This window comes from Octopus sinensis, unplaced genomic scaffold, assembly GCF_006345805.1.
Source record: "Octopus sinensis unplaced genomic scaffold, ASM634580v1 Contig01399, whole genome shotgun sequence".
NCBI classification, from domain to species: Eukaryota; Metazoa; Mollusca; class Cephalopoda; order Octopoda; family Octopodidae; genus Octopus; species Octopus sinensis.
Genome location: NW_021824824.1, coordinates 697 through 10,937, shown reverse-complemented (window position 1 = coordinate 10,937; position 10,241 = coordinate 697). Strand labels below are relative to the sequence as shown.

At 36.1% G+C, this 10,241-nt stretch overlaps 2 pseudogenes; both read right to left on the bottom strand.

The window, feature by feature from the left end:
* Window positions 1-7,115: 7,115 nt before the first annotated feature.
* Window positions 7,116-8,214, bottom strand: LOC115227041 (annotated as a pseudogene).
* A 10-nt stretch (window positions 8,215-8,224) lies between these two features.
* LOC115227040 lies at window positions 8,225-9,381 on the bottom strand (annotated as a pseudogene).
* Window positions 9,382-10,241: the final 860 nt, after the last annotated feature.

Here is a 10,241-nt window from a genome sequence, read left to right as displayed (position 1 = left end):
CTATCGATTGGTTAATCTGTGGGCCCTTTGTTGGGCCTCCTCGATTCGCCTCCTGTAGGCGTAGGCAATTGATGGTTCGAAGTATTGGCGGTAGATATTCGACCCGTTTTTTCATAAGCTGGATAGAGTTCCGATAGAGTTTTGGATAGAGTTCAATTGAATGAATGCTTTCTTCGGCATACAAGCTGATGCACTTGGAGACTTCTTCTTTGGTGATTTGAAAATAAAAGATTTAAGATGTTTAAAAATTATTATTTTCAATGCCGCGGACCCCATGATCCGCAGGCGTAGGCAATTGATGGTTCAAAGTATTGGCGGTAGATATTCGCCAGTACCGGGTGTGACCCGTTTTTTCATAAGCTAGATAGAGTTCTGAGAATGAATGGTTTCTTCGGCATACAAGCTGATGCACGTGGAGACTTCTTCTTTGGTGATTTAAAAATAAAAGATGCCAAGATGTTTAAAAATTATTATTATCAATGCTCTGTTCTATATTACAGGTCCAATTTGTCTGAACAACTGAAACCACATAATTTTTAACCGTATGTTGGTTAGATCTTTGTTTGTTTCGGTCTTTTCAGGGTATGGGAAAGTTTCTCTTTTGGCATTTGGTTTTTTTGATAAAAGTGTTTAATATTTCTGCTCTTCGGGGGACGCGATATCTATCTAATTGGACCCACGTTTGATGAAAAAAAGATGAAGACAGCCAAAAAACGAGTCAAGTAAGAATTGCTCAATGTACTCAATCTCCAAACGACATATAAGTTCTCTGCTGTTTGGTTATCCATTAAATTCGAAGAGAGTCCTTTGTCCAAACTGCACCACCTTGCAATGTATTTGGCCATGACCAAGTCGAGTTGGTCCTAGAAACATTACTTTAAGTCGACCTATTAATTTTTATTATCCCGCACGTCTCTCTATGACTGCATTTTTTTAAATAAAAAAATACAAAAAGTATTATTCCGTGATAAAAATACATTTTTATTTTTGTCGCGTGATAAAATCTCAACTTTATCCCAAAAGCTAACCTAAATTTAACCTTATCCCTATCCCCAACCTATACTTAACCCTTATTTTAACACAAGGCCGAACCCTAATCTATTTCCAACTTTAATCATAAAATAATGATTCTTTGATTAGTACCTAAAGAATCTTATTAAGAATTATTTTTTATAAACAAAAACACTAATTAATTTTATAAAGTCTCGCAATATTTGTTCTTTTTATGACAGATCCTTCTTCATCTTGAATATCAAAATTCATATTTTCTTTAGCAATAACTTTATATTTTTTCGTATCAATTTGATCATATAATGGATAATGTCTATTTTTAGCATCAATATCTTGCCGTAATAGAACATTATCCCCCACCTTAATCCGCATTATAACACGTGATAAACAACCTTAATGTCGTTTTCGTCGAATTTCCATTTCCGTTTGTTATTCATTAATTTTTTGGACTATAAATAAATTTTAATGTTTTTACCTGACAAAAGACGCAGTTATTGATAACTTGCATTATTTCAGAACGACTAACACCATAGATCCTTGTCTTCAGATGACTAATCATTCGATCTCTTCCAAAATGATTAGAATTATGCTCGGACTATTTTTAGATGATAAAACCAGTACTTCAATCATTAGTAATTTTAGTTCTGCGTCTTCAATACAAAAAATCGTAGTTTTAGGCCATTTCTTCGTATATAAGCTTTTCCATCAGCAAAAGAAAAGGTTTCTGCATGTTGTTTGACTTTATATCTCTCCTTCTTATCCAAAACTTCATCCAAATTCTGGGATTCTTTGTATTTTTTGATTTTTGACAAAGTATCTCTAGTCAAAACCAGTAGACCCATTTTTCACGTGCCAATTTAATTTTATAACAGTAATATTCTTTTTAAAAATAATTAATAAATATGTATTTATGACTGTTAATAAACTATTTTATATATTTTTATTTGAAAATACGTTTGCGGTCCGAGCAGATGCCGCGTCCAGACAAAAATCGGTGACGCTTAAAAAACAATATTACAGACTAAATCTAAAATCAAATCTCAAATTAAAATTGACTAGTTGCGACCTAAACATTAGACAACTCTCTAAAAAAATAAGGAATCACATTTCTCATTAATGAGACTCATAAATTTTATTTTTAAAATGAATTCTTAATTATTATTGAATTTTTGATTTAGACAGGTGGTAAAAGCTGTCTTTTCGATTTGTTGAAATTTTTGAGAATATAAAAAATTGGCTATTCTCCAAAAATATTTGCTGACTTTTAGTCCAGAATAAAATCAGTTTAACGACAATATTACTGTTCAAATGCTTTAAATTACTCAACATAAAAGTCCAATTAAAAAAATCAAGTTTTCCACCTCATTTTCTTGTGCCATTTTCAGAATTTTAAATTATTATTTTGCTTATTCTTCTGATTCTCTCGGTCATCTTTTAAGTTAATTTCTTTATTCTTCTTTTGTCATTTCTTTGTATTTGTATTTTCTGTTTCGTTTTCATCTACATGCCTTTTGTGGTATGCCTGTATGTTAGTATGCCTTTTGTGGTTTAATGAACATTCGAAAGAGAGAGAAAATACGCTTTTGTGTCTCTGAGATGCTCTCAATTCTCTTTTAAACATCCTAAGAATGAAGCCAACTCCACCTGCCTATAAGGTCATGGAAGAATACTTTCTTTCAGATAGACCAAAATTTCGTGAACGACTCCGAACAACAGGACCGGCTGTTCTGCAACATGATCTAATTTGCGCGAAGAAAACTCTAAACAACTGTTATGATTTGGACGAATTTTGCGAAAAGGCACAAAACCGCGGAAGGTTAAGAAGGTCGTATCGTACGTGTGTGGCACGCATGAGAATATGATTTATTCTGTTCATGTTCCTACTGGAAGTGCTATAATAATAAGCCTCGATAATGACAAGTTTTGCTAATCCAATAAGATTTCTTGAGACTTTGTAAAATATTTAGGTATCTTTAGGAAGTTTTCTATCGAGAATGTTTTTATCCTCCTTATTCCGTTTAAAAAATAAATCCAACTTTGTAAACGAAGAAGTTCCAACACAGCTGCTACTTCTGAAACTTGATTCTTTCTCTTCACCACAAAACATCACTGTTTAAGTTTTATTGTAAAGACATTATAGCCTTTCGTAATAGAGGAAAACAACTCTAAGAGTACCTAAATCCAGGACATTATGTCGAAAAACATTCTTTCAGCGTGATCAAAAGACTTCTAACCTTCTAATCCAACTAAAACTGAGTGTGTACAAGTAAAACACAAAAATGAAAATCTCTCTTTAGTTATTAAAAACGCATCCGAACTTGAAAATTTTGATTTAAGGTACTACAGTTTCGGGAGGTCCAAAACTCTTTGGTAAAAATCGTCATGTAAATTTCCTCAGCAAAATCTCTTCAAAGAACATGTCTGTATTACTCTCAGAGTGTCAATTCAATAGATAAAGCTGTCTGTTCATTTTCTGGTAACTCTCAATCAATATTATACAAATACATAAGGTCTCCAAATTTACAATGCCTTAAATATCAAATATCTAACTATATTCAGTCGCACTGAACAGCAGTTTAAAACAGAGTAGACTAAATAAACAGAGTAGACTAAATTTTTTGGACTAAACTGGAAACACTAATATGCTTTTTTCTGCGTTTGTCGACAGAATTATCAATGCAAATATTTTCATTAGTTGGCCAACGCCTAAGTGAAAAATGTCATTTCACATGCTGGACGTTGGCATTTCTAATAGTCGTAAAACTAGAATGATTTTTCAATTTGAACTCCCCATTCAAAATTGCCAAAATGTGCACAAAACTTGATATCGAAAACATCTTCAAAACTTACAAAAACGATCAAAAATTGTTTAAACTTCTAAAAAATCAGATACAATCACACCGTTAGTAAATTTGATCATAGTTTAAGAAAAAAAAGTTTAAGAAATATTATCCAAGGCCGATATTTACAATCCAAATGAAATTAAAAAATTTATTTTGATTTATTATTCTGAAGAGCTACTGAAACAAAAAACCTTAATAAAAATCAAATAGCATCCAACATAAGAGAAACTAAAAAGACCTTCTTGAGAATATTGAAAACTAAAAGGATGTCGTCCATGTTACAGAAAGTAGCTGATTTAAAGAAAAAATTCAAAATCAAAAAAATGCAAATTGGAGTCTTAACATATGTTAGACTTCGAGCACTGTCGACACTATATGAAAAATGAGAAAAGACGGAATAAAAAAATTGAGAAAAGACAAAAAAAGACATAGCATACATCGATTCCTTTTCCGTGTCCAAAGTTATCTTGACTTCTTTGGCTTATACGAAAAATCTGTCGATGTAAGTCACCTTCTTGCCGTGACAGATGATAGTTTTATACTACGAAAAGACCTACAACTACTCCCCTGCCTGATCGGATCGATTCTGCGACGTCGGTGGCAGCAGAGCAGGCGCGAAACCGTTGCTCCCAAGGACCTCTTTGCTTATCAAACTCACCCTTCTCCTTTCCGGAGACATTGAACCAAATCCTGGCCCCAGCAAAAAGAACCTATTACGTATCTTGCTCAGAAGACTGCTGAACTTTATTCCTTCCTGGAGAAGCACGACGTGGACATTGCTTTGGTGCAAGAAACAAAGCTCTCGGCAAAAATCGCTTGCCAGATTTCCCTGGTTATTCATACATCCGTCGGGACAGACCGAGCTCTGTAAATGGAGGTGGCCTACTAACTCTTATCAAAAAATCCATCCCGTTCACTAACTGTACCTCCCAAGCTTACTCGCTAATTGGCAACGATCAAGTGATTGAAATGACAGCTATAACTGTCTCTACAGGGTCATCAACTAGGAGACTCTCAATGTATACATACCTCCTCACTCGTCATGTCCTCATGGATGGACCCCTTCTATTCAAAACCTCCAGTCTCTCAACAATGTCGTTATTTGTGGTGATATGAACGCAAAGAGCCCGATATGGCTAAAAAATCAATCTCTCAACTCAAGAGGATCTCTACTATTCGACCAATTTGATGGTTTAGTCATCCTCAACAATCCCTCATCTCACACCAGAATACCGTCAAGGAAAGGCGACGCAATTTCTTCTCCTGACATCCGCTGTGTACTCCAATTCTGGCCCCTGTTACTTCTTGGAAGGTCATTTACGACTTAAATTCTGATCACAACCCGATTATTATTGAGAATGCCCTAAAATCCAACATCGACATTCAACGGCGTTGTTATACGAATTACAAAAGAGCTTCCTGGAACGACTACTGTCTCGCTCTAGAAAAATCATTGAATGATTTCGACATTATCAACTTTCGTTCGACTGATGCAACAGTCAATTATCTGATCATCTCCACCTCCAAAAAATTCATTCCTCAAGGAATTATATAAAATTTCTCCCAAAGTTACAGCCACGAAGTAAACGCCCTTATAAAGACTCGTAACAATTCGAAACGGGAAAATGGACAATCTGCTGTGTCCTTTATAAAACTGAGGAATCTAAATTCGCAATCTGTGCTGGACGGCTTCAATGAGAAGAAACCCCCAAAACGAACAGTACTAGTTTCAATCGATGTCTCAAAGTCGTTTGACAGCGTCCCTCTGTGTGGACTCATAAACAACATTTTAAAGACAGACCTAAACTCAAACCTCAAATCCTGGCTTGCAAACTTCTTATCGGGTCGAATGGGATACGTCTCCTTTATGGACCATTGTTCAAAACAACGCTATCTTCCAAATGGGGTACCGCAGGGTTCTGTGTTGTCCCCTTCTCTGTTCAACTTATATTTACATGGCTTTCCGGCTAATGACGCAAACAACTTGACTTTATCTTACGCAGATGACATTATCATTGCTTCTAAACACGCAGATTACATATCAGCCTCTCTCAACATCCAGCAACAATTATACTCCGTTGAGATTTGGTTCATTTAAAACAGACTCGAGGCTTCGCCCTCAAAATTATCGGTCACCTATTTTCTTCCGACAGAAGACAATCAAACCTTCACCCGAAGTTATCTCTCTTTGGTTCTGACCTCCCACAATGCAAAACCCCTACTATCCTCGGACTTACTTTTGATCCAACTATGTCCTTCAACAAGCATGTCTCTAACATTTCTGACAAGGCAAACAGACGCACAAACATACTAAAAGCAATAAGTGGTCACATTACAGGCGCCCAGAAGCCACTCCTCAGACGAGTTTACAAACAATACATACGGCCCGTATTAAGTTATGCGAGTCCAAGCTGGGCGCTCTGTCTATCCATAAACTCGACAATGGCACTTCAATCAGTACAAAACAAAACCATGCGCACAATATCTTGGTGTCTGAAATCAACCCAAATTGATAACCTCAACTGTGAAACAAACCTTTTGCCAATTGAAAATCATCTAAATATGAGAGGAGCGCAATTTTTATTTGCATCTCGAATTCCCTATCATCCATGTTCTCCTCTAAATGTGCTAAACGGAAATTCTCGTTCAGTGAAGAACACGCCGGCGAATCTATATTCCCGGATCCTTGCAAAAATCGACGGCTTGCACCAATGTCCATACCCGATGAGGAAAATTCACAATTTGATATCCACATCAGCTATTCTTAAGCTGACGCCTAACTCTGTACTCAATAAATCTCCTCCTGACGTTCACTGTTCTGAATTGCTTCTCGACTGTTTGGCTCAGACAAACTTGGCTCGTTTCCGTTCTGGTCATCACTCCTCATTAAACCACTATGCACACAAAATGGACATCTCGATCTCCCCCTTTTGCCCCATTTGCCATGTGATGAGCATACAACCGCCAATCTATCCGCTGTCATGGTCTTCTCTTCGCTCCGTTAAAAATTTGCCATACACGCCCCGAAGGTCCTATGGAGCAACTTGGGAGGGGAGCTTTTGTTTCTGCAAGATGCTGCGTCTCACAACTTAAAGTAGGATCGGATCAATCGATGATAACGGTTAGAAAAGATAATGATTGGCACTTATTAAGAAAATAATTAAAAAACAATCAAGAATCAGTGCGTTTGTAATTAGGATGCACGACAATGATGGTGATCATCAGTGGCAACACCTCCATCTTCGTTCATATCAGAATGTGTCAACTGAATAAGAATATGATCCTAAACAGAATATCAAATTCAGAAAATAACAGATTGAAAAGCCTTTCAATAAGTCTTTGCAACATGATTTTCCGTTCAGCAAGTTCCTCTTTCGTATCAATGTCCCCAATAATTTCTCCAAGGTACCAAGCAATCAACTCAGATCGCCTAATCCCCAAACTCATCTCCTGAGACAACTCTGCCAGTTCATCTACATGCCGAATATGAGTGACAAGTGCATTAGTAATTTGTTTATATTCCTCATATGTAATAGAAATAGTCCGATAGCCTCCAGTTGTTGATGGGACAGAAGTCCGGTCTTACACTCAAGAAATAATGTAACCTGGGGATTGAACATTCATAGGAGTTTGAGGAGTCATTGGAATGTCCTCGGGGATAAAAAGTTCATCGGGACCTTCATGAAAGAGGATATCAGGGTGGTCCACTCTGATTATAGACTTGCTTATAAGTCGGCATGCTTCTTTAATATGACGAGGCTCAACCTAAGAAATAAAAAAAAGTGATAGAACCTCATCGCGAAGAAACATTCGTGCCATGCTTCACTTAAGCGAATTATACTCTCTAACTGACGGACTGTAACACGCCAAGAAGTATTTCCACCAACAGCATCTCTCTGTCTCAAAAGCTTATATTGCTGGACAATATAATCTTGCGATTCTGGTGGAATTTTGGGGTTGAATTGACGTGAGAAAGCAATATCTCTTATATCTTCCAATGCATATTTCCGATCAAAAATACTCAAATTAAGTGCATGAAGTTGGACTATTTTACTAGCAATGGCATAGTCTGTTATCTAAAATAATTAAGGAACCCAATCACTTCATTATATTCATCCACGAGTACAAAAAACAGATCAAAACGTGACATAATAGGGGCAGACATATTTACGTTACGTTTGAGTGATTTAGTACGATCATAATGTCCTCCAAGTGGATTGGCCGCTGCGAGAATACAAGTCCGTGCATTTAATGTTGCTTTAACACCTGCCTTGGCAATCGAAATAGTCTGTTGTTCCATTGCCTCATGAATCGCCACTTGATCGTGAGTTTCAATCTTGTCAAATTCATCAATACAACACACTCCCTACTCAATTAAAAGGACTGTCTACTCCGTCAGCTAGCATTAGGGCTCCTGCCTCGATTACTAGTTCCCCTGAATCTTCATCGCGGACAACTGCAGCTGTGAGTCCAGCAGCTGATGTCGATTTTCCGCTTGTATAAATAGCCCGTGTACTCAATTCCTCCACATGCCTATAAAATATATACAATTCATTACTTGAGAGCTGGCTTTTTGCAGTACTGGGATCTCCCACTACACAGACGTTCACATCTCCACGGAGACTTATTCCTTCAGAGGTTTGCTTACCAACTCACCAAAAAGCATAAGTAAAATTCCACGCTTCACTTCGTCGTTTCCTTCTCATTCAAACAAAACAATTCAACCGTGAATTGATGGGAAAAGGCTAGTAGAACAGAGGTTTGAATACAATCTCTGTCGTTGTACATTTCTCTGATTATTTCCTCACTGCAGTCTTCCAGAGCGACTCTATTCCTCGTCTTTACTGACGAAGCCAAAAAAGCAAGTCTGTAATTAAGATCTCGTACTCCCAAAGCCTTCAGCCCACGTACCCCTTCAACTTCATATGCTCTATTTCCAGTCATTCGAGTCGATGTTTCAGCTTTAGCTCCCGGTAGAGACAATACAGCCACGTCTGGCACAACAATAAGTGTTCCAATAAAATCACAACGGTCCCCTGCCTGGGCTAGTTCCACACAGTCTCCACGAAGGATCACTTCCAGACTACGAGGGATTGACCCACGAGGAAGTTCCGACTGAGTTTCTTGAATTCGGACCTTTTGAAAATCAATGAAGTGTGACTTATCAACATCAAGTATGAAACGCGTTCGATTATTACAAACAGGATTGCGACAAATTGTGGGCTATGTGTTTATATAATAATACTACTTGTGAGTATTTGAATTGTTGTTCTACATTTCTTATAAGAGTCTGGCATTCAAAACAAATGAAGGCTCCTTTGACCAATTCTGGATGGACTGGATGTGTCCTGACTACCTGACCTGTTATTTTAATCAAAGAGCCAATTTTTCCACTGCTTAATTGCCTGATTTTTACAAAAGTTGGCACAAAATCAAAAGAAACAAAAAATTCCTTTTTCGAAGGAATTTTCCCTTTCTTGGAAAGTACATTTCCCACACTTCCACATAAAAATGGGTATATTCTAGACTATATTAGAAAAAAAGTATACCTGTAGTACTCCTCTGTAATGGTAACAGCCAAGTGATGGTTCCAAGAGTCGATATCCGAGTAGTCAACGTTAAGAGTTGAACTTTCACTATTTAATAGTTTTTGGGCAGCGATTAAGTAAATTTCTTTTCCCTCGGAATTAATGAACCTATTAGATATATTTTTAGTTTTTTTACTGTTCTATAAAATCTGAAAATAATAGTTGACAATTTTCTCCGATAATATCCTTTACTATGTTATCATTCTGCTGATTCAAAGCCTGCATCACGAGACTCGATGTTATATACCCGCTAATGTTAAAGAACTAAAATTAAATTTAATTGATTTTAATAAAATTAAATAATGATTTCAAATGTTTCACTAAAATAATTATTTTTGGATAATAAGAGAGTACCAGTGGTTTTTTTCTTATAGGGAAATATTCACATTAAACATTTTTTTTCATTTGGTACAATAAAATAATTTTAAAAGCGGATCTTTTTCTATCTTATATTTATGTGGCTTTTTTAAACTTATTTACATATATTTAAATAATCATTTTAAAATTAAATCTTATAAATTTTTACAATTGATTTCACACGTTTTCATTTTTATGATTTCTAATAATAATAAAATGAAGTAGAAGACTCGTTTTTTCAATTCAATTGGACTAAAGTGTTTGCATTTGTCATAAATTCTAAAAACTTACCTACGTGTCTCATATGTCAAGAGATTTTCCAACTTGGAAAGACATTTTAATTTCAAACATGGTGAATTTTGAAAAAATTATTCTTCTAGTGATATTCGAAAAAAGCTGTTGATGAACTTAAAAGAAATGTTGGATGTTTCACGTCAACGTT